The following is a 25039-nucleotide window of genomic DNA, read 5'->3' on the forward strand; positions in this document are numbered from 1 at the left end:
AGTGTGTGTGTGTGTGTGTGTGTGTGTGAGTGTGAGAGAGAGAGAGAGAGAGAGAGAGCGAGTGAGAGAGAGAGCTGACCATGAAAAGCCTGCAACCTGCTGCCTTCGCTGCCTCAGCCTTCCCGGTGCACCCGCCACAGCCCTGGCCCGGAGCCAGCCCCTCGACGCACGGCTGCTCCGTAATTGTGGCGCCTGTTGGTGCGTTGTCACCAGTACTAGTACCGCTGCAGTGACCGCAATGCCCCGGCCACTCCGGGGACAGTGCAGACATTAGCTCACAACCGCGCAGTCTCGACGGGGAGGCAGAAGGGTGTGCAGGCCTCAGGCCGGCCGGCCTCCTCCTAGACAAACGAAGCTCCTGAAGAGGCCTGCGCTGCGCTGTGCCTGCTCCTGCCAGGTTCCTAACCCTCCTCTCGGCAAAGTGTGCGGAAGCCAAGGCCAGATCTGGGTGTGCAGCCAGGAGCTGAATGACACAAGGTCATGAAGACATGAGGGCAGGCACAGAGGCCGCAGGGCTGGACATTCAGCAGACGTCCCTCCTGCTCCTGGCCATGCCCAGGGAGCCGGGGGTGCTTCACCCAGACTAGGGCACTCATTCTCAACAGGCCTGTGGAGTACAGAACCACAGCTCCAAGTGCCAGAGGCGGACAGAGCTGGACAGCTGCAGTCACTTGTCCGAAGCGCTCAAGGACGGGCAGGTGGCGGATCTGGGTCTCATTAAAACCACACCACCACTGAGTCACGACCTCAGGGCGGGGCGGTGAGCTCAGCTTGTGCCTGGGGGCTGCGAGCCTCCCCCTCTGCTAACCCCACTCGGCTGAGCGGCTGTAAGGACTCGTCTGGCGCCAGAGCACAGGGCAGTGGCTTCCCAGCCAGGCCCACCAGCGGCCCCCTCCTCAAGCCCACGATCACAAGTCCCCAGGGGCTGTGGCCGTTCCAGGGCAAGGGGCAAGCCTGTAAATGTACACAATGGTCCTTTCTCAAGCAGGAGAGATACAGACACAGGATGTGAGATCCTCAGAGTTCACACGGAAAATGTGCGTTGTGAAGCACACCTGTGTGGATTCCAAACTTTTTTTGCATCACAATAAACTTATCTTCAGTTCCATTTGGCACTACCTTTTAGAAATGCCCTCATACAGGGAAGCCTGACAGGAGCCCAGAAACCTCTGGACGGCATAACTGGGTACACAGAACAGAGACGGCAGGGAAGACCTCACGGCTGACCTCACACACGAGGAGCCCAGACTTGCGATGCCTCACACGAGGGGTCAGGCCCTGGGCTCCGGAGCAGGCCTGGCCTTGGTCTCAAGCCCACTGGGAGGCACCCATCCCATACTCAAACCATTTCAGTCTCTGAGCATCCCACCTATCTGCCAGGCTTGTGCCATCCTGACCTGACTACAAAGCCCGCCCCAACCCCAGGGAGAAGCCACTGACCCAGGAGATACAGTCCTTGGCTCCCTGGTCTCCGTGCAAGTGGAAAGTCCTCCCCTTAAGGCAGTGGAGGATGGCCCAAGTCCTTGGGCCCTACACCCGCATGGGAGACCAGGAGGAAGCACCTGGCTCCTGGCTTCAGATCGGTGCAGCGCACCGGCTGTAGTGGCCATTTAGGGGAGTGAACCAATGGAAGGAAGACCTTTCTCTCTGTCTCTTTTCTCACTGTCTAACTCTCACTGTCTAACTCTGCCTATCAAAAAAAAAAAAAAAAAAAAAGAGAGAGACAGAGAGAGAGAAAGAAAGAAAGTCCTCCCCTTGCCACATCCCCAGCTGCAGTCTCGGAGCCTCCAGCATCCACGACCTCTGTCCCAGCTTCCAGGTACCCAGGGGCTGAGCACCAGCTGCACCCCACAGCCACGCCCCGGGTCCTGAAGGGACAGCAGAAGGGACGCGGCGCCATCCTCAGGAAGATTGGGGTCTGTCCTCAGGGATCTCCCTGTCTGCTGGAAGGCACAGAGTTCCTGGTGCCACCTGAGGAAGCCTGTTCCCTGACCCCTGGCACCCCTCTGCAGTGAGTGCCCGGTCCCAGGAACGCAGCAGAGAGGCCTCTCAGGGCTCAGGAACGCAGCTGGACAACCCCTTAAGAAAGGATGGGCAGCTGGCCAGTGAGAGGGGGAGAAGCAGCTGCCCTGGACTCAGGCCTGGTCACCACTGCCCGTGGGCGGCATCTAGCCCAGCCCCCAACGCCCTCACTCCCTGCCTGGGAGGGAGCGGGGAGACTTACGCCCATGCCTCACTGGCACAGGCCAAGGCCCCAGGCAGTCCACGGTGCAAGGGTCCTGCTTTTCGTTCTGCTGTCCCTTTTGGTCCACACTGACCCTGACAAGCTGCATAGGACACTGGGCAAGGCCCCAGCCCCAGAGCAGATGGGCAGGCCTGAGGCAAGGAGACTGAAAGCTCAAGTGTCCGTGCCGTACACCATGTGCCCACTCCAAGCCATGCATGGGGCACCCAGGGGACGGTGCCTGCCAGGCAGGGCTGTACACACACTGCCCCCTCTGCTCAGGCCTGTGCCTTCGGATGGCCATTGCTCTCAGATGGCAAGTCAGACAGGGGGCTGGTCCTCTCTCCAGCAGGGCCAGTGCTGTCCCCACCAGGCCGGGAGCTCCCTGAAGGTAGGGGCCAGGTTTCCTTCCTCCAAAGATGGGGACTTGGAGGGGCTGGTCAGGAAGTAGGCCTCAGGTCTTCAAGAGGAAGCATCTCCAGTGTTCTCCTCATCGTAGCAGGTGGCCTTACTGCTTGCTCCCAGGGCCTGCAGATGTCTCTTACACATGATCCCTTCCCAAGACTGAACACGTCAAGGGTGAGATGACAAGGGGAGAGAGGCCTTGGGGACACGGGTATTTCTGAGGCGGTCACTGCCTCCTGCACCCCCACAGCCTTTATCCCAGCCAGGTCTGGAAGGGCCAGCCCTGCTCAGCCTGGTGGGTGTAGGCCAGCTTCTGCGGGGGTCTCCAGATTTCTAGGGCGTGCCTGTGTGCCTGTGTGCATGCACCCATCTGTCCTGGGGAGCAATAATAGTTAATAAATAAGTGAGTGGCAAAAATAGCCTCAAAGGAGCTGACAGGCAGAAGGCCAGGGCAGCCGGGCGCGGGGCCAGCACCCTGAAATGCCAAATGTTAATTTAGCCAAAACGAAAAAAGGTCCATTTTGAGACGGCCTCTGTGAGCCAGGGCCAGGGGCTGTTGTGGTTTCTGGCGCCGGCAGAGCCCTTCCACAGGCCTGGGCAGGGGAGCTGAGCGCTGGGGAGAAGGGGCCCAGCCTGGTGCGCATGAGGCTGGCTGTGAGTGGGCAGGAAGCCAGCGGGCCACTTCTCAGCAGTCCTCCCCCTCCACCCAGTCAGCCCCAAGATTCTGGACATCCTCGGGACTGCACACGCCAGGGGAAGGGTGCTGCCCCACCTGGACGCTCCCTTGAGGGTAGGGGATTTGGCTCCAGGTGCTGGTTGTCACCTGCCCATGCCAGAACCCACAGGTGTCTCACCTCACTTCTCCCCAGCAGGCCTCCCAGGCTCTGAGCTCTCTGGGCACTGAGAATCCTGCTTGTCCATAGGTGGTGTTGCTGCCCTTTGTCTTCATGAAGCTTTGGAAGGAAGATCCGCTGGTAGATGAGGACAGACGCCACTCTCTCTCTTCTCCAGAGACCCAGCCTTTCCCCAGCCACATGTATCTGATCTACCTGCCTCTCTAGACAGGTCCTGTGAGTGGACGCTGGTCACAGGGATGGCCTCACTGGGGCCTCCCCTCTGCTACAGCCACCCTCGGAATTCAGGGGACACGGCCCAGCCACTCCCTGATTCACACCACCTCGGGCAGCTCACGGACTGGTCCCGGGCGGGTGTTGGAGGCAGCCGGCTCCCAGAGGACATGCGCTGGTCACTGGGCCCCAGCAGCCAGAATAAGGACAGGGCCAAGAGAAAGGGGAAGCCCCATGGCCCAGGCCCTGGCCCTCCCTCCACTTAACCTTCTTCTTGGAGGTTATGCAATTGTCTTCTGGCCTGTTTACTGCCATCCAAATATATGAGTGATCATGAGAAACACAGAGGTCTTCCACAGTGTGTGGGAACCTAAAAGTACACACCCCGTGCAGCTGGGACAGACCCCAAGCCACTTGCTGAGGTGCTCTGCATACAGAATCACACAGAGCACACCAGAGGTGGCAGTGACTCCTCCACCCATTTCATGGAAGAGAGTGACGAGGCCCAGAAAGGGCAAGGAGCACAGGGGAGACACCCCACAGGCATGGGGGAGCAGAGCAGTGACCGGGATGGGATTCCGGCCTGGAGCTGCCGACATGGTAACGGGGCGGGGGGTGTGGGCTAGCCACAAGCATCAGCGTTAGACACCTTGTTCTCTGAGAAAGGCCAGTGTGCGGAGGCTGGCATATGGGATCTGCAGGGGCGCTAGGAGTGCGGCAGGGTGGTCAGGACTCAGCGGGTTGAATCTTTGGGTGCCTAACACCTGGGAACGTGAGCAAAAGAGGCTGAAATGGGATCATTAAGGCCCAAGGAAAGGTAAGGACAAGAGACAGCTCCCCAGGGTCCGAGGATGGTCTGCCAGCTGGGGGCCCCATGGGAAGGGTCTGGCACTACTGGTAACAGCGGCAGAAAGAAGTTAAAAGGCAGGTGCCCAGAAGCCTCACCTTCTCCCTGCACAGCCCCAGCCTGAGCCGGGCTCCTCTGGGGCACCACACTTCTCCCAGCTCCCCCACATCCCGGGGGGTATTTTCTCACCTCCATGCATTTGCTGCTGCTGCTCCCTGGTCTGGGAGTGCCCTTCCCTATATCGTCCCATCTAATCCCTCCTACAGCCAAACGAGCTAAACAGGGCCCTCCCTGCCACAGCCAGCATGCTCCTCTGTGCTGCTAAGACCCCACGTGTCGGCGCCCCCTGAGCAGGGGCACGGGTGCCTCTCTCTCCGCTGGACACAGGAGGAAGCAATGCTCAGAGGTTACGGCATGGACTCCAGAGCCAGGCTGCTCTGTTCACCGAGTGAGGTGGGGCAAGGTAGTTATCCCAAGTGCCTCCCAGTCCTCACGTGCAACGCCGGGGTTGGCAATAACAGTGCCTCCCTCCTAGGGCCACTGTGAAGATTAAACGAATTGCTAGGACTCATCTCAGAGTCTGCACTTGGAACAGAATTTGACACAGAGGGAGCACAGCGCACAGGTCTGCTACTGAGGACGGGGTCTGTGGCTTATTCATCCTGGTCTCCTGGTGCCTAACAAGAGAGACATTTGTTAAATAATTCAGTCCAACAAACATGGAACACCAGTACCTACACAAAGAGAAAACTGACCCTGACAAAAATAATGTCAACATTGCCATGACAAGCAGATGAAGGGACAGGGACCAGGAAGTCTGATGGACAGGGACCTCTGGCTGAGGTTAAGGCTGGGATATGTAACGACCCTGCGCCATCTGTGCAGTCTTCTCATCCCCATAGCCTGCCCTGTGCAGGCCTCTGCAGTGCAGTCCTTATTCAATCCCAGTGCACCTACCCATGAAGGTGCACGGTGGCAGGACCTGCAGGGACCACTGAGCTTTGTGTTCAGAGGGAGAAACTGAGGCAGAGGGAGGATGTCTTCTCATCAGGGCTTCTCATTAGGCAAGGTAGTTATCCCGCATGCGGCTCCTGCAGTCACGCACACACTGTAGTATCACAGCTGGTGTCCCTGCAGTTGCCTGAAATTCCCTTTGTCTGCCTCCTTTCTCTGGCTGTTGACTTACTCTGTTCTGCCACCACCCCCTGCCCTTGGGATCCGAATGTCTGACCCAAACACTCTGCCCTGCCTCCCACGAAGCCTCTGCCAGCTGGGCCCCGAGCACCACTCGGCACAGGCTGAGCAGGAAGTTTCGCCTGTCCCCAGTCTGCCCTCCACACTTTGCCCTCCCCAGCCCACCTCCTGCTGAATCAACACAGGAAGCTCTGTCTCTCCTCATCGCTTTGGAGAAAGGGACCCTGACACCCTCAATCCCTTCTCCACCTGGGAAGGGCACTGGAGGGTGGAGTGGGTCCCTGGAGCACAGGAGCATTGCTAGGGACTGGCACAGTTCCAAGGGACTGGCACTGTGGCACAGCAGGTTAAGCTGCTTCCTGCAACACCAGTTGGGTGCCTATTCAAGTCCCAGCTCCTCCACTTCTGATCCAGCTCCCTGTTAATGTGCCTGGGAAGATGGCCCAAGTGCTTGGGCTCCTGCCACCCACATGGGAGATTCAGGCTCCTGGTTTAGCCTGACCCAGCACAAGCAGTTGAGATCACTGGGGGAGTGAACCAGGAGTTGGAAGACCTCTCTCTGTGTCTCTCCTTCTCTCTCTGTCACTCTGCCTTTCAAATAAATAAATCTTTATTTAAAAAATTATGCAGGTTCCTGGGCTATTTTTTGTAAGATTTATTTATTTATCTGAGAGGCAGAGTGACAGAGTGACAGAGAGGGAGAGGGAGAGAGGGAGAGAAGGAGAGGGAGAGGGGGAGAGAGAGAGAGAGAGAGAGAGAGAGAGAGAGAGAGAGAGAAATATCTTTCATCCATTGTTTCACTCCCCAAATGGCCATAATGGCCAAGTCTAAGCCATGAGCCAGCAACTCCATCCTAGCTGGTCTCCCACGTGGGTGCAGGGGCCCAGGCACTTGGGCCAAATTCTGCTGCCTTCCCAGGTTCATTAGCAGGTAGCTGGATCAGAAGTGGAACAGGGAGCCACCACTGTGGTATAGCAGGTAAAGCTGCCACCTGCAACATTGGCATCCCATATGAGCACTGGTTTCTGTCCTGGCTGCTCCCCTTCTATTCCAGGTCCCTGATAATGCACCTGGGAGAGCAGCAGAGATGGCCCAAGTGCGTGTGCCCCTGCACCCACGTGGGAGACCAGATGAAGTTCCTGGCTCTTGGCTTCAACCCAGCCTAGCCCCAGTCATTGTAGCCATTTGGGGAGTGAACCAATGGTTGGAAGCTATCTCTCTCTCTCTCTCTCTCTCTCTCTCTCTCTCTCTCTGTAATTCTGCCTTTCAAATAAATAAAGAAATTTTTTTTTAAGTGGAACCTCTGGGACTCAGAACCACTGCTCTGACATGGAATGCTGGTGTCACAGGTAGCAAGCTTTAGCCTGCTGTGCAACAATGCCAGTCCCCACTGTACCACTTACTAACTGCATGACCTGAAGCAATGCCCTCAGTTTCTAGGGGCTCGCCCTTGCTCGCCTATACAATGTCTTTTATTGAAGGGGGGAAGCAATACCTGCCAATCAGGAGCTAACCAGAGACGAGGAGGAGACGAACACTCAGCACCAGGCCAGGCACGTGGTGTGTGAGGAACAGCACGGGGGGCAACATGGCCTGTCTGTAGGCTGCGCCTCTCCAAGGGTGGGAGCCTCCCACGGACTGAGCACCTCAAGGCAGAGGGAAAGCCCCCTCCCTCCTCTCCTTACCCACAGAGGACTTGATGGGGACAGTGACACATGGCGAAGACACAGAGAGGCTGCTGCTGTGGGCCCCTGCGTATCACACTCCGCCCACACCTGGGGACCCCAAGAAAGGAGGGCCCCCCACCTTCCCACACACACACACCGAGCACCGTGCTCAGCACCTCAGCTCCTCAGAGCACAGAACACACGAGTTCCCTCATCTCCGGGACATTCCCCACGTGCCGCACCTGCAAACCAGGCAGCTTCCCCAAAGCCTTCCTCACTCCAGGGGTCTGGAAACGTGGCATTCACAAAAACTCAGAGGCCACCATGTTAATCCCAGCAGAGAGAGGCACATTCCTCTAAGACCACCTGTTGCCTCCTTCCCGAGAGAGAGAGCTGCAGGTGGGAGGAGGGGGACAGCAGGTGGGACAGCACAGGCCACAGGGCACCGACAACTGGCACAGTGCACCTGCATGGCTGGCCCAGGCTCCTGGGCATCTTGGCCACTGCAGCCTGCTAAGGAAGAGGGCTGTCCTCCAAAGCCTGCACCCAACTGCGACCATTCCTCCCCAGCACACCTGCCCCAGCCACCGCCCCCAGGTGGGACCTTGCGAGTGAGTGAATGCCCCCCCCTTTACTCCAGGCCTCATCCTAAAAGGAAACTAGAGGGGACCCAGAGAGTGTGAGAAGATGGGACATTCTGTATCCTTCAGTCCTCATCGGTTTTTCCTCCTGGGCTGGGGATGGCTTTCTTTTTACCCCCTGGAGAAGACACGGTGCAGCAGTCAATGGGCTAGAAGGCTGTGAGACACAGGCTGGGATTGTGCACACGGACCTGGCCGCAGCAGGGAGAGGCCAGAGGGCCTCCCACAAGCTCTCCCAGCTGCCCAGACACTCCAGCATGGAAGCAGAGGGCAGCTCCACCCCATACCCAGCAGGGTCCTGGCACACCTGCCTGCCAGGGAAGCCACCAGCTGGGGGCCTCGGAGGGTGCAGCTGTGATCAGCCCACAGACAGCAGGTGGGAAAGGAGCAGGGGCAGTGACACCCCCGGTGGGGAGGGTGTCACATGGTGACTAACTGGCTTTTCTAGGCCATTGTCACCAATGCTGAAGAAATATTCCACTTTAAAAATAAATGTAAAGTGAAATCCAAAATTAACTCTCCCCAGATAACCTCTTCCAAAGAAAGACCACATCACGATCCACTTGTGGCCCTTGGTAGTGGGCTGAAGTCGAGGACGCCTCCCTGTCCTGGGCCGGGGTGCTTTCCAGGCCTCAGTTCCGCCAGCCGCTGCTGTCCACTTTTCTCAGGGCTCTGATGGACAGTTCCACTGCAGAGCCCAGGGACTGTAACAGGAGCATCCTGGGAAGGAAGTGACCTCAGGGCTCACAGGAGGGCGATCCCCGCAGAGGATGGCCCCCTCACCTTGCCCATCACCTTGCTTGACTTTCAGTCTTTGCCACCTGATAGCAGGTGCGCCCAGGGAATCACCAGCCAGTCCTTTGCTGTTCACGAGCTGGAGAGCTGGAGAGAATGCAACAGTGCTGCCTGCCTGCCTGCCTTGCTGTGCAGCTGTGAGCAGATTCATCCAGTCTCCCAGCAGACACTCAGTGAGCACCTACTACAGACGGTTCCAGGTCACCCTGGTTAGAGAGAGACTCGCAAAGGTGACCGAACACCGACAGCAAGGGAGGTGCGGCCACAGGTGTCTTAACGGCCTCTACCCACTCAAAAGTGAAAGGTCACGCACAAAAGCAGGGAGGGGGGAGGCTGGTGCCGTGGCTCACTTGGTTAATCCTCTGCCTGCGGTGCCGGCATCCCACATGGGCACCGGGTTCTAGTCCTGGTTGCTTGTCTTCCAGTCTAGCTCTCTGCTGTGGCCTGGGAAGGCAGCAGAGGATGACCCAAGTGCTTGGGGCCCTGCACCCACATGGGAGACCAGGAGGAAGCACCTGGCTCCTGGCTTCGGATCAGCGTAGCTCTGGCCATAGCGGCCATTTAGGGGGTGAACCAACGGAAGGAAGACCTTTCTCTCTGTTTCTCTCTCTCACTGTCTAACTATCTGTCAAATAAAATAAAAATAAAAGTAAAAAAAAAAAAAAGCAAAGAGGGAAGAGTGAGTACGATTGATAGGCATTCGTTTATAGCAAGCAGACCTGCAGGAATGGCGAAGACAGTCGGCCTAGCTGTCACGGGGAGCAGTCATTTCCTAAAATATTCCTGCAGTTATGATGGCCCTGCAACAGGCCGTTTATCGAGCCCTGTTTGGGGTTAATTGCCAGTGATAAGAGCAGCATAAATACACCCAACCACAGCCTCGTCTGACAAGGTTGTAATGCCCCAACCACCAACCACCAACCACCAGCCGAGCCCTCTTCCTCTATCACACGCCTGCAGTCCTTTTTAGTGGCTGTCTCTCTTCCCTGAATCACCACAATAAACCCTTTGGATAGAAACAACCTGCCTCTCAACAGAGCCATAAATCAGACTGGGTGTCATGCACAGACCCCCCCCCCCCTCCGCTGAGAAGGGCCGGCTCAGGCACCAGTTCTCAATCCTGGGGAGCAACAGGGTCTCCAGGAGCTCCCCAGGCCACCCCAGAAAAGCCCGGGCACCGGGATGATGGAGGAACTCCTGGACATGCCTCCGCTCTGCATGCCTGGGGCTCTGACAAATTCCTAAGCCTCAGCTCTGGGCACTGGCGGTGAAAAATGGAGACTGACACATACGCTGTAATCCTGGCAATGAACTAGAGGAAGCTTAGAGCGGCCGCGGGGACTGCCAGCACGGGGGGCTGCTTCAAGGAGGCCAAGGAATCCCTTCTGGAACTTGTGCACAGATCCAGACCTACACCAATCGTCCTGACATCGTGACCCACCCAGGCGCTCTGGTCCTCCCCTCCACCCCACCCCGGCTCCCAGCTGCAAAGAGGGCAGTGAAGAGGCAGCGGGCAGGGAAACGGGCCAGAAGAAAGGCGGGAAATGAGAGGCGATGGGCACACCACAGCCTCCCTGAGCTCACCTGAGCCCACCCATCCTGGCAAAAACCCAGTACTTCTGAGGCCAGGCCCCAGGCACAGGGCCAAGGGCCAAGGCAGGAGCACCATGCCTTCTCCCCCAGGGCTGGCCAAAGCAGGTCTGCAAATCAGCAATGTTGAACCCAAAGATGGCTAGGAAAGCAGACCAGGCCCTGCCCTCAGGGAGCCAGCAGTCCAGTGAGAGACAGAGAAAGCAGCCCCCAGGACAGAACGAGCAAGCAGCCTGTGTGCAAAAGAGGACGTTTCCAGTTCACACCCACAGAGCCAGAGGTTGCCAAGGCCTGCACTGCTCACCCAAGACCTGAGAGGGCAGAGCGGAGGCACTTCCCAGCCGTACCGCCCACAGGGAGAGGCCCGTGGGACAGAGGGGCCCCTGCCACGTGGCATGTGGAGACGTGGGGGGGGGGGGAGGCTTGGCCCTGTAAGACTGCGACAAAGGCAGATAAACGGCCTTCCTCTCCCAAAAGAAGATGTGAAAAATCTCAAAAATCCATTTGACACAACAGTTTCATTTCTCTGTAGTCCGGCAGAGAAGAGTGCCAGGAACAGAAGTGGATCTGAAACAGGGCTGCTGGGTACCCGGGCACTTTCTAGAGTATTGCTGGTGTGGGGGCATTGGGTTTTGAAGACATCCGGGAAACACTTTGGTAAGCACTGACCTGTACCTCCTGGATGCTGCTCTGCAGAGAGACCCCAGGGCTGACCTCCAGGGCTGACCTCCCATCCCAAACTGAGCAGCCTCAGCTCCGGAGCTAAGCAACCCCAGCGTCACTTCTGATCCCTCTCCTGGGGCTCGGTTCCTACTCACCATCCAGAAAGACATCTGGGCACCCTGCACAGGCAAACCATGATCCCAGGTGTCCCCTGAACACTTCAGCACAGTATCACTGCAGGCTCAGGAAATGACAATCCATTTAATGCCCTCCTGAGCCAGAGGGAAGCAAGGCTGTGACAAAGGGGAAAAAAAACCAAACACAAACAGCTGCCTACCCAGCACTGGGCTTGTGGCGAAAAGAGCCCCAGGGTTGCAGGGGGAAATCTGGACCTGCCCTGCCCAGCAGCTCCCAGGCTGCCGGACGAGCACTGTAACCAGAAGAAGGTCACTTAAACTCTCCACACCTCTACTTCTGCCTCTCCAAAACAACACCACCAGCAGCACAGGGGGCACTTCCAGCTTCCAGAGTGTCCTCACACGCACTAACTGGTGCTGCCTGCCAGCCAGGAACGTAGTGTGCCATTCACAGGGGAGGAAATGGACTACAGAGAGGCTGAGGCAGCCCGGCTGGAATCATGCACAGAGTGGTCCCCTAGGGCCCCAGCTCCCATCATTCCTTTGCCACCTATGACATGCTAATCTTGCGTAAAGGTATTTGAGCCTCCTGGCTGGTATCTGAGTTACTGTCAAGTCCAAGTCTTAACTGTGAGAATGCCCCTGCTGCAACCCTAAAGAGTCTGGGTGGACCTTGGCATCAGTATTTTCTCAAAGCTCCGTAGGGGCCTCGAAGGGGTCCCCAGGATAGGAAGTCCCTGGCCTCTCGCCCTCGCTTCTCCTGAGCCCCCTCCACCACTCATACGACCATGGAAGGGGGGACCCTCAAGTGGCTCCGGGCCTGGGTCTTCCACTAATGGGTGGCAAGCCCCACTCTGCCCAGGGCATCCTTTGCTGCCTTCCCAGGCACATTAGCAAGAAGCTGGATCAGAAGCAAAGCAGCCAGGGCTCAAACTGGCACTCAGATATGGAATGTCAGTGTCGCAGGCAGTGGCAGTGGCTCCACACCCTACAGCACGCCAGCTCTCATCTGGCTCATGTATGAGTTCCTCTTACCAAGCCTCTCCAAGAACCTGGCAGCCCCTTTAGTCTGCACAGTTTCTTACAGATTATACCAAAGCAAAAATGCCCCGAATCAAGGGGCCTCGTTTCTCATTTAAGAAAATTGGTTTTTTAAGGTCATAAGTTGCACTGCCACCTTGTAATAGTAGCTTAGAAACCTAAACTTTCCAAAAAATAAATAAATAAATTAATTAATTAAAAAAGAAAGAAATCTAAAGACAGGTCAGGGAGGGACAGGCTCCAAGCCCACAGGTTAAGCCATTGGTTAAGCCACTGTTTCCTATATCAGAGAACCTGGGCTCAATACCCAGCTCAGCTCCTGACTCCAGCTTCCTCCTAATGCAGATGCTGAGAGGCAGCAGGTGATGGTTCAAGTAATTGAGTTCCTGTCAACCTATGCCAGAGACTTGTCCTTGTCTCTCAAATACATTTTAAAAATATTTTTAAAATGTGTGGCTTTCTGTGTCCTCTCTAGATTTGCTCTCTGACCTGTCTTCATTTATTTATTTTTAATAAACACTCTCTTCTTGAGAAGCAGAGAAGGAGACAGACAGAGCTCCCAACTGCTGGTTCACTCCCCTACATGCTTGCAACAGCCTGAGCTGGGCCGGGCTGGGGATGGAGCCAGAAGCCAGGAATTCAGCCCAGGTCTCCTACATGGGTGGCAGAAATCCAATTACAAGAGTCATCACCACAGCCTCTCAGGGTCTGCATTGGCAGGAAACTGAAGTCAGGAGCCCAAGCCAGAAACTGAACATGGGACCCAACAGGGAACATGGCTATCTTAACCACTAGGTTTACAATGCCTGTTAACCAGTGTGTGTCATGCGGGGTAAAACCACCGCCTGTGACACTGGCATCCCAAATAGGCTCCAGTTCAAGTCCCAGCTGCTACACCTCTGATCCAGATCCCTGCTAATGTGAAAGGAAGGAGTGGAGGATGGCCCAACTGCTTGGGCCCCTGCAACCCATGTGGGAGACCTGGAAGAAGTTCCCGGTTCCTGGCTTTGGTCTGGCCCAGCTCCTGCCATTTCAGGAGTGAACCAGCAGACAGAAGATATCTTTCTCTCTTTCTCTCTCTCTCTCTCTCTCTGCCTTTCAAATAAAAAAGTAAATCTTACAACAATAATAAATCTTTCAAAAAGATGCCTTTTAAATTTCACGTCATTCTTTTAGTCCAGTGGCAAATATTAGCTGTCAATTAGGAAAGGGGCCCCAGGCAGAGCTGGGGTCTGAGGCGGACCATGGAGCTCTGCACTTGATGCATTTCCGTTCCCTCCTCCACGTTCAAGCCAGCCGGGGCTTCTCCACTCTCCAGACTCCCCAGACTCCCTAGAAAAGACCCTGGGACAAAGACTCAAGTGCAAGCTGTTGACCTGGGAGGCGACAGCAGGAATCACTAGAAGGGCTGGAGAACAGAGACTGGTAAGGAAAGAAAGCCAAAAAAGGGAATTCGATGTGCTGTGGAGCCTTTTATATCACTGTGAACAACTATAGCTTAATCGTCAGGGAGACAACGGAGAACTCAGGGCTGAGAACCGGATGTCCCGCCCCAGGGGCGTTCCTCCACCAGCACCAACAGCCATTGGTTGGGAGCTGCCCGTGGGGGCAGGAGCTGCCCAGCGCCTCTGCCCTGTGCTACCGTCAGGGTCCCAAGTTCAAGGCCAGAGAAAGCTCTCAGGTGCTAAGAACGAGTCCAGTTGGCATGAGCCGAAGGTACACGCACCCGGGACGTGGGTGGGCTGCTGACCCTCCACGCGCTGTGTGACCTCGGGGAAGCTACTCACCTTCTCTTACCCCCGTGGTATAAAGGGATAGGAAGGGCTTCCTCACAGGGTTGACCGCAGGATCGAACGAGGTCACACAGGGAAGGGAGGAGTGGGCGCCAGGCTGACTGCAGGAAAGACTCAGTGAAAGCTCACTCCTGCAACCAGTACTACTTAGCAGCGTCCCCCTAGGGGAGAACCGGCATGGGAAAGGAAGACGGCTGATCTGGAATGCCCGTGGCCACTTCCCCAGGGGCAGCCACACACAAGTTCTAGAAAGACATCCAGGGGAGCCCGGGCTCTGCAGAAGCCCAAGCTGCTCCGGTGTCTGATGACAGTGGAAATCCGTCAGAGAGACCGAAACGAGATAAAGGAGGCATCTGCCTGGTTCCTTCCAGCCCTATCATTTCACTCACTAAAGGATTTCTGACCCAGATGGAGAACAAGACTTGAAAACAGGCAGCCAGCCAGTGCCGCCCAGGCAGTCTCCGTCCCAAGGGAGGAGAGCCACCAAACACACGGGCAGACGGCGGCAAGGGGGCGGGAGCGGGAGAGCTCGAGGCACTGTGGTCTCAACGTGTGTTCCAACACACACGGGTGTCTCCACCTGCCCCCAATCTGTCCCTTGAAAAACTGATCCTGGGGTCAACCGGTGGGATCAAGGCTTCATGCCACATCCCCTCCTGACAAGCTTTCATGCACATTAACATATTGAAAGTTTTGAACTTTTCCAGAATTCTGTTTAACTCAGTACTGCTGTCCTTCAGTATCTGAAGAAGAGTGGTTCTAGGATCCGCCTCAGATACTCCCCAGGGATGCTCAAGTCCCTTATATAAGACGCACTAGGGGCCATCACTGTGGCGTAGTGGGCTAAGCTTCTGCCTGTGGTGCCGGCACCCCATAAGGGCACCAGTTTGTATCCTGGCTGCTCCTCTTCTGATCCAGCTCCCTGCCATGGCCTGGGAATACAGTAGAAGATGGCCCAAGTGCTTAGGCCCCTAAATCCACATGGGAGACCTGGAAGAAGCTCCTGGCTCCTGGCTTTGGTATGGCCCTGCTCCAGCCATCTGGGGAGTGAACCAGCAGATGGAAGACCTCTTTCTCTTTCACTTTCTCTCTCTCTCTCTCTCTCTCTGCCTTGCCTCTGCCTCTCTGTAACTCTGCCTTTCAAAGAAATAATTTTTTTTAAAAAAAAAGGAAGAAAGAAAAACACAGTAGTAGGTGCCAGCATTGGGGAGCAGCAGGGCAAGCTGTCACTTGAACTGCAGTGCCAGTTCAAGTCCCAGATGCCCTGCTTCTGATGTAGCTCCTGGCTGGGAAGGCAGTGGAAGATGGCTCAAGTACTTGGGCCCCTGCCACCCACGTGGGAGACCAGGATAGCACTCTTGGCTTTAGCTTGGCCAGGACCTGGCTGTTATGGCCATCTGGGGAGGGAACCAGCAGATGAAAGATATCTCCCCCCCAACCCCCTCTTCCTTCTGTCACTCTGTCTTTCAAATAAATAATTTTTTTAAATGCAGTAGTAGGGAGAGACATCTGGTGTAGTAGTGATGCTACAGCTTGGAACACCCACATCCTATATCACAGTGCCTGAGTTCAAGTCCCAGCTCCATTTCCAAACCAGTTTGCTGCAAATTGCACCCTGGGAAGCAGCCAGTGATGGCTCAACTGCTTGGGTCCCTGCCATGCACATGAAGACCTAGGTGAACGGCTCAGCTCCAGGTTTTAGCCTGCCCAGGCCTGGCTATTGCAGGCATTTGGGAGGGAACCAGAAAATGGAAGATCCTTCTCTCTGCCTTTCAAGTAAATTAAAAAAAAAAAAAAACAACATTTAAAAAAATAAATTGTAGTATTTGCATATGATCTATTCATATCTTCTCATATGCTTACGTCATCTCTAGATTACTTAAAATACCTAATACATCATAAATGCCATATAAATAGTTGTTATACTGTATCATACAGAGAATAATGACAAAAGAAAAACGTCTGCGCATGTTCAGTACAGACGCAATTCTTTCCCTGAAATTTTTTCTAAAGGCTTATTTTATTTATTTGAAAGACAGAATGACAGAGAGAGAGAGACTGAGAGAGAAAAATCTTCCATTCCCTGGCTCAGTCCCCAAATGGTCCCAACAGTCAGGCCAAAGACAGGAGTCATGAACTCATCTGGGTCTCCCACAAGGGTGACAGGGGCCCCCTGGGCCATCTTCCACTGCTTTCCCCAGAGCATTAGCAGGGAGCTGGATCAGGAGCTGAGTACATGGGGTGCTGGCATCACAGGTGGCAGCTTAACCAGTTGTGTGCCATGACACCGGCCCTTCCCCAAATAGTTCCAATCAAAGGTCTGCTGAACAGGTAAGATGCTGACCCCACAGATGCAGCTGACTGCATTTGCCACACTGATTTGACACAGATTGTGTGTGTGCGTGGGAAACAGCTACTCACATCCCTGCAAGAGACACATCTAGAGGGGCGGTCTGGGCTGAAGACAGTCCTGGGAGCTGGGACCCCGTCCGAGTCATCTCTGCAATCCCACGGTATAGCACAGTGCCTGGAACGCAGTATGCACCTGACAGATCATGACTGTCTCAATGAATGGGGAAAAGCCGGAAGCATGACTTAATGACGGCTTTAAATCTGTGAGCAGTGTAGTATGGGCAGAGCCAGGCGGCAGCTCTGTGTCTAAGGCGGCCCACATTTAACACTGCGGCAGGTGGTTTGGACGACTGCAACCCACCAACACAGGCTTCCAAGCCACACCACGTGCCGCCTGCTGTGGAGGTGGCCGTCTGGCACCTCGGCACAGCCCGGAGGCCGCGCACGGGCATCCACCCACGGCCACCTCTTCACTCATTCGCTCATTCATTCAGACTCTCACTGAGCACCTACTATGTGCTGAGCATGGGTCGGGGGAGGCACTGGAGACCCTCAGGACCCCTTCCAAAAGCCAAGAGAACTGTGGAGAGAGCACTCTGTAATAAAACCCAGGGAGCTCCTAGGGTGTTCGGGGGAGGGGCCCGAAACAGCAGCTCATGAACCCTGCAGCTCACTCCCACAGCCACCCAAGGGGTGGAGAGGAATGAAGGCCCTGGCCCACGATGTCGTGAAGAAAAGGAGGCTGAGAACATGGTCAATCCACCATCCGAGAGTCCTGGCATAGGGACCTCACACGGCCTCACTACATCTGGTGGCAGTGGCAAAGAGCTGCCCCCTACAAGCAGCTGAGTCTGCTGCCACTCATCAACCAGCTCACCCTGGCCTGGGACCACCAAACAGTTACTCCACCACTCGCGCTGGCCTTCAGTACAGACCAGAGATGAGGCCAAAGAAGTGGAGATGGTTGGCCCAGGAGGAGAAGTAAGCTGCCAGCAAACAGGGTGACCCCACTAAGAGACCACTCGTCCTCCAAGCCGGGGACAATGCTGTCATTCTGGGGGAGAGTAAGGCTTAGCTGAGGGGGGTGTTTGGTGCAATGGGTTCAGCCGCCACTCCCGACACTCTGGTTCCATGTCAGAGTCCCAGCTCCTCCACCGCCGACACAGATCCCTGCTAATGTGCATCCTGGAAGGCAGCAGGTGATGTCTCAAGTACCTGGGCCCCTGCCACCCACACGGGAGACCTGGTTGGAGTTTCTGGCCTTGAGCTTTGGTGTGGCCCTGCCCGGGCTGTTGTGGGCATTTGGGGAGTGAATCAGCAAAAGGAGGATCTCTGTCTCTCTGCCTTTCAAATAAAAATAAATATAAACAAAAATTAAAGAAAAAAATGAAGGCTCAGCTTGGTGGTGACTGCGGGTGACCTGGACCAGCATTGAGCGGGTCATCCTCCTGCCCACCAGGAATAACATGGGGGCCCCTACTGCCTCCAGGGAAGGCCAGGCTGGGGCGACTGGTCCACGGGAAGACCAGCGCCACCCGCGCCTTCACACAGGTGCTCTCTCTGGGGACCATGACGGTGACAGGTGTGAGATATACTGTCACTGCGGAGGCAATGCCCTGGGTCCAGATGCTGTGGCTCGAGTGGCCACACTGGAAAAGGCCTCAGTACTGACCTGGGCTAAATGCACACTGTTGAGTTTTTCATAGAAAAAAGAACAACAAAAATCCTCCTCCACGCCACAGAGAAAACCCTCCTGGAGCAAAGGTAGTAGGGGGTGGGGGTGGGAGTGGGAGGTATTACAACTGCATGCTGGCACCCGAGGCCGAGGCAGGCCTAAAGAATAAAGCCTCTGCTGTCTCCTGTGTTTGTTTGTCTGCCCCATTCTAGTGACTGCATCCCATTGTTCCCAGAGAGCATCCCCGCCCCCACTCCCAAGCCCTTCCCCTCCCCACTCCCACAGCTCCACTCTCTCCTCCTGCGCTTAAGTCCCACCCCTCCCCACACCATCTCCTAGGCCCTAACTCTTCCCCATCTCCTGTCCCTACTTTGTCCCCCATCTCCTCAAGCCCCGCAATCTGTACCATCCACTCCTGACCGGAGCCTCCGTGGTGCTCACAAGTATATGCCAGACAAAGAAACGAACACACCAGGAGTTAAACCTACAGCCACCTTTCCACTAGCTCCCCGCCCCCAACGATGAGCCCCAGACTGCTGCGCAGGTGAGGAATGTCTGGGGCAGTGCAGAGTCGGGAGGCGGGCACCCCTTCAGTCCTGGTTCAACACCAACCAAGTCTTCCAGATCTGCGTCCTGGCCTCGGTACACACTCAGCAGCTGCATCTGGGCACCTCCTGTCAGGTCTCTGTGTATAAAGGGATTTTGCTTCTTTAAACCCAGGTTGGGATGGGCATGGTGACAGGACACCCCAGTGGACTCTATGAGATGCTATGCTGTAGAAGACACTGAAACACAGAATTCTAAGGTTGTGTGTGACCACAGAGCCACCTTGACCAGTGATCCCAAGCTAGATCCAAGCTGTTAAAAAAAAAAAAAGAAAGACCCATTCCTGGGCTCCACCCTAGATCCTTGGAAACTGCATCTTCCTAATGGGACCCAGAGTTTGCATTTGTTCAAAACTTTCTGCGCAACCATGGCGAACTAAGATTAAGAATCAGTGATAGGGACCAGTGCTGTGGTGTAGTGGGTAAAGTTGCCGTCTGCAGTGCTGCCATTCCACATGGGCACTGGTTCGAGTCCTGACTGCTCCACTTCTGATCCAGCTCTCTGCTATGGCCTGGGAAAGCAGCAGAGGATGGCCCAAGTGCTTGGGCGCCTGCACCTGCGTAATAGACCCGGAAGAAGTTCCTGGTGTCTAGCTTCAGATCAGCGCAGCTCTGGCTGTTGCGGACATCTGGAGAGTGAACCAGCGGATGGAAGACTTCTGTCTCTCTCTCTCTGCCTCTACCTCTCTGTAACTCTTTCAAATAAATAAATCTTAAAAAAAAAAAAAAAAGAATCAGTGGTGGGGGCAGGCGCTGTGGTGCAGTGGGTTAAGCCACTACCCGTGGCACCAGCATCCCATACAGGAGCTCAGGTCCCAGCTGGTTCACTTCCATCTGCTCCCTGCTAACACGCCTGGGAAAGCGCCCCATGTTGATGTGCCCTGTTCAGGTGCTGGTTATGCTGTTTCCATCCAGCTTCCTGCTCTATGGGCCTTGGGAGGCAGCAGGGGATGACTCAGGTGTTTGGGTCCTTGCCACCCACGTCAGGGACCTGGATTGGCTTCCAGGGTCTGGGCTTCAGCCTGGCCCTGCCCTGGCTATTGTGGGCATCTGGGGAGTGAAAAGATTTTTGTCTTTCTGTCTCTCTTTCTGCCTTTCAAGTGGAATAAAATTTTTAAACATTAAAAAACCAAGAATGAGTGATACGGTGACCCGTCTGGTAACGAGCCTGGCAGGTGCTGCCCGGGTGCCACTGGACACCTCTACTGACAGAGCAGACTACTCCAGGGGGCGTTTGGTTGGACTGCTGCAAACCCATTGGCTAGAAAAGCAGGACTCTGTCCCTGTGTCCATCGCTTTGCTCCAAACATTCTCATTAGAGCAATGGGAATCATTGAGCCCCTCCTCTGTGACCTGATGACAGGGGTCCCAGCACTCACACTTGGCCTTGCTCCTCTCATCCCTACTTGATATGCCCCACTCTCTCTCCATCTAACAGCCCCCATTCCTTCAAATGTTCTCACAGAAGTCAATTTTTCCAGTCCCCTTAACAAACTGGTCACCCTCCTCTGAATTCTAGAATCAGAGTATTTCATTCGAGGCTTCAATCCTAACACTCCTATGAGCTCCCAAGTGTGGGCTCCCATTAAGTTCCCTTGTATCCTAACCAGAACCCCCAGATCTCGTTCTCAAAGCTGAACAGAAAGATCTTCCCTGTCCTGCATTTGGACATCACCTTAAGAGGAAAAAATAAAGTAGAGCTTTCCAATTATCTCCATAATTTTCATATTTGGCCGAGAAAAAGAACACAGATCCTGCCCTCCATGGGCAAGCTATGCTCATCTGACAAAGCATGGATAAGGGGGGTAACATACTAGACTATCACTTACATAACCGTACCCAAAAGATTTATGGGCACAGGCATGTTGGAGCCCCCAGAGCAAAGTTTCCATTCCCAACACAGGCCATGCTCCTGAGAAGTAAGTGGCTTTGGGCTGGGCCCACTATAAAACAAATAAAGTTAACTGAGCCAGCAAGCTGGGGACCAGAAGTAGCCAGCAAGACGCAGGCACAAGCAAGGGAGGCTCCCTCCTCAGGTGCCCCTACCTGCTGCTCCCACCTTTGATTGGACCCAAGGAGGCAGTCCCATTCACACCACCCACACCCCTGAGGTCAACAGGAGGCCCCTCATCTGCTACCACTGTAGCCTCGGAGGGAGGAACTTGTGACCAGGACCCTTCTGTCTGCACAGATTTCCTGTCCAAGCTGATTACATTGATTGTTTTTCCAATTTTTATTTGTTTGAAAGAGAGATAAAGACACAGAGAAACCTTCCATCCACTGGTTCCTTCCCCCAAATGCCCACAACAGCAGAAGGCAGGAGCCCAAAACTCCATCCAGGTGTCCCACATGGGTGGTAGAGACCCAAGACCTTGAACCATCAGCTGCTGCCTCTCCGGATGTGCATTAGCAAGAAGCTGGATCAGAACTCAAACCCAGACACTCTGACATGGGATGAGGGCTTCTCCAATGGCAGCTTCGCTGCTGCACCGAACAGCCGTCCCTACCTATGCTGATTTCCAAAACTCGTCTGCAACACTGGGCAGGTTCCCTGATGGGGTTTAACACAGCATCTGCGTCCTCTTTACAGACAAACAAGGGCACACTCACACTGTTCTGTGTTCCACAGCACACAGACCTCACGCTCCTGCTGACAGAGCAAAACCGACATCTACGTTTTAACAATGACCATTCCCACAAATACAGCCGCTGATTCCCCACAGGGATCCAGGCACCCTCAGATCTAGAAGACACCCCCTACCCAGGAGCCCTGCTAACACTCTACCCCCTCACCCCCACCCCCGCCCCACCACCTCTTGTGCAGTCCTCCAAACACCATCTCCTGGTGGTTGGAGAAGGAGGCAATACAATCGAAAACAATTAGCAAATATAATTGGCAAACACAATTGGCCTGGAGGCAAGACAAGCAGACCCTCCCCTAGCTGCAAACTCAAGCTGCCCCCACCCCACCAGGCCTGCTGCTGCGGGGGAGAGCACGGTGAGCAGATTTCTCCTGTACCGAAATGCAGGTGATAGGCAAGTAACTGTGTCCTCTCCATGCCGCCCAGCCGTGCACAGGGGGCAGCCATAGAGACCCACCAGACAGGCCTCTGGGCCAAGTTCCAGAGCCAGGGGTGGCTACTCAGCAGGGCTCAACCATCTGCTAAGCAGGTGGCCAGCACAAAGACTGAAAGGGGAGGCTGGGGAAAGGGGTCCACTCAAGGGGCACCCCTAGTCTCACTATAGAAGTGGGGGTGGCAAGTACATCCAGGGTCTTCCCTGAGGAGTCAGAGGTCAGAGTCAGAACACTGACCAAGACCCAGAATGAAAAAGGCCAACTGCCACGGGAACCCAGCCACCAGCCAGGAACAGAGAGGACAGAGCTACACCCATCTCTTTGCGAAGTTAACACAAAGGCTTCCTGAGGCCCACTTCTATCACCCGGGGCCAGCCCACCGCCAGACAGACGGACATGGGCACACGAGCACTCACACACGCACGCGTGCACCCCTGGACGGCCACGGCAGTGGATTCTTAGTCTACATCCCCACCCCCATCCGTGCCTTCCTCCGGGCAGCAAACACATGTGCTCACAGTCACAGAACATCACCCACACAGTGCCTGTGCCACTCTGATCGCTGGAACAACTGGTGACAGCTATGGGTTCACACAGGCACACGGGAAGAAACACAGAAATAAGGAGCTGAAGAAAGATATGGTAGAGCAAGCTCAACCAGCTCCTCCAAGCCCACAGGGACGCACAGGGGGTCAGAATCGCCTCCTTAGAAACCAGGTTTCTGAGGTTCACTGTGTCTGTGTAATCATAAGAACACCCCACTCTCGACTTTCCAGAGAACCCTTCCGTGCGTGACGGCCTGCTGGAGTAGCACTGGCCCCACCCCACCCACCGCCCAGACATGTTTTCTCCAAAGCAATCTTTAACAGCGAAGCACAGGTAATAGTTGTGTGAGCGTGCTTGTTTGTGCGTGAGTGCACACAGAGCTGTCCGTAGCAGAGTGGGATACAGCCAAACAAAAGTGAGGTTGCCATGGCAACAGGCTCCGGCATCCTCGCAGCCTATTAACACAAGTGAGGAATGTGTTTGGCAGATGCTCGAGTGTTATTTATGGTATGGGTGTAGCAGAGGGACTTCTGACAGGCAAAGGAGGAGCAAAAAACACTCCCCATGATGCTCCTACTGTACCCCAGCGAGGAGAGAGGAGATGACCGTGAAGGCAGAGCAGGCAGGAAGGCAGGGGAGAGGGGAGGTGGGCAGAGAGCAACAGGGGTCCAGAAGGGGAGGGAAGAGAAAGGGAGCAAGAGAGGGAAGGAACAGGCAGGGAGAGAGGAAGAGCAGAGGAGGAGGGTGACGGATGCCAGGGCAGGTGCAAGAGCCAGAGACATGGGGCAGGGGTGGGCGGCAGCACCCCACAAAGCAGGGTGCGCCCCTGGCCTCTCCTTTCTCTCTTGAGTGAAAACCAGCAGGAGACCCTGTCAAAGATTTTTCTCCTCCTAACTGGACCCCAGAGCTGAGCCCCCCACCCCCCGCCATTCGAGAAGGCTGGGGAAGAATAAAATACATAGGTGAGCAATGATGGGGAGCATCTGGGCTGGGGTAGAGGTGCAGCTCTGCCAGAGAAGAAGTGAAGAAACACCCGGGACAGTTTAGTGAGGACCTACTACGTGCACACGGCATAGCGGAAGGGCTCTCCCACGGCTCTCACACTACAAACCATCCACCGACACCCCTTTCCCGGGACACACATCTTCATCAAAGAAAGAACAAGGCATCCGCTCCAAGCTGCCCTCAAAAGGCTGCTTGGCCAGGGGAAGCTGAGGCTTAGCTTAATGCTGGACTGTCCCACTGACACGCCTCGCCACCCTGCAGAGTTTACTCGAGGAAAACAAATGTTACTTCAGGCATACTTAGAAAGGTAAATCAAGTACAAACAGAAAAAAGATACCGTTTTCTCTGAAGCCAGGGAAAGAATGTTTGCATTCCCTTGTCTTGGACTGTTCATAACAAGCTCCGCTGTCCCGAGACACAATGGTGGGTGTAAAATGCAGTGTAAATCCACCCCAAATCCCACAGCCACGCAGAGGCCTAAAGACCACAATGAATTCAAAGGCAGCCTGGGGTGGCAGCGGCTGGCGGCTGCTGCAGTGGCACTGCTATGCTAAGATGGAGCTGGGGTGCCCCGGGTTTAGCACCCCTTTCTTAGGCTCTGACTCCAACCTTGTGAAATCCCACAATCTAAGGTTGTCAGGGGCGTGATGCGCCCCTGTGTCCCAAGTCCAGCTCCGGAAGCACGCTGAGCTACACCAGAGATTTCTGCTGCTCCACATAGAAGTCATGCCTTCCCCCAGCCAGGAACACACCCCAGAGACAGAACACCTGCGTGGGGCCAAAGAGCCGGGGCCTTTATAAGCCATACCCAGGGCAGTAACCTTTTGAAACCTCTCAAAAGGTCTCAGTCTCAGGTTCAAAGCAGATCTCCGAAGATGTTTTTCCTTCTGATCCTAGATCGGAACAACTTCAAGTTAGCAGCAACAACTCCACCCACTGCACTCAGGAGACCACAAACTGGCAAGCGGTTCTTGCACCCCTACTAGGCACACTGTTCTAGGGCAGAGGAGGAAAACAGACGTCCTCGGGATTCCCACATCTGCAGTTACTCGGAACAGGAAGCAAAACCAGCCGGCACTGGAGAACAACTAAGTGCTCCACTCTGTGCCTCTGACTCGAACAGCCCGGCGTGGCGGGGCAGACGGAGAGGCTCCTTATAAGAAGTGCAGCCTGGGGCGCAGGACGCTGCGAGTGGAAGCAGCTTGGATGGTTTCTGGAAGAGGGACCTGGGGTCTGGAGAGCTTGCAAGCCCGCTCCCTCAGTCAGAGCACCTTGCAGAGTCAGCTAGACCAGCGCCATTGTTTCGGGGGTAGTACTGAGTGGAGAAGTCAGGGGACATGAGAGCAGCTCAGATGGACACAGCCCTCCACGGGGCCAAAGACCGAGGGAGGGCATTAGCAGCAGGAGGAGGCAGCCAGTCGCGATGGGCTGCCTTGAAGAGCCTCTCTGAGAGGGGCTGACGCCAGGAGGGGAACTGGGGTGTGCAGTAGGCTCTGCAGCCAGAAGATTTGATCTGGCTGCAGCAAGGGCCCTGTCAGCGGAGCAGGTGCAAGGCAGCAGGCCCGCATGGGGTCATGGAGGAGGCCTATGCAACCACAGACACCAGGACCTCCGCTGGGGAGGTATAGCTGCCAGCGCAGCTGTCTCTTGCTAAGGTCACCGTGACAAGCAGGCCCCTCTCCCCGTTAGCCAAGGCGAGGTTTATTTCCTCCTGAA

The 25039-nt window shown here is 55.4% G+C and overlaps 1 protein-coding gene across 1 annotated transcript in view; it reads right to left on the reverse strand.

Annotated features, from left to right (window-relative positions):
* Positions 1-25039, reverse strand: part of ADCY5 (adenylate cyclase 5) — a 162921-nt gene that overhangs the window by 135534 nt on the left and 2348 nt on the right.

This window comes from Oryctolagus cuniculus, chromosome 4 (assembly GCF_051225735.1).
Source record: "Oryctolagus cuniculus isolate XC-2025 breed Fujian yellow rabbit chromosome 4, ASM5122573v1, whole genome shotgun sequence".
In the NCBI taxonomy this organism is placed as follows: domain Eukaryota; kingdom Metazoa; phylum Chordata; class Mammalia; order Lagomorpha; family Leporidae; genus Oryctolagus; species Oryctolagus cuniculus.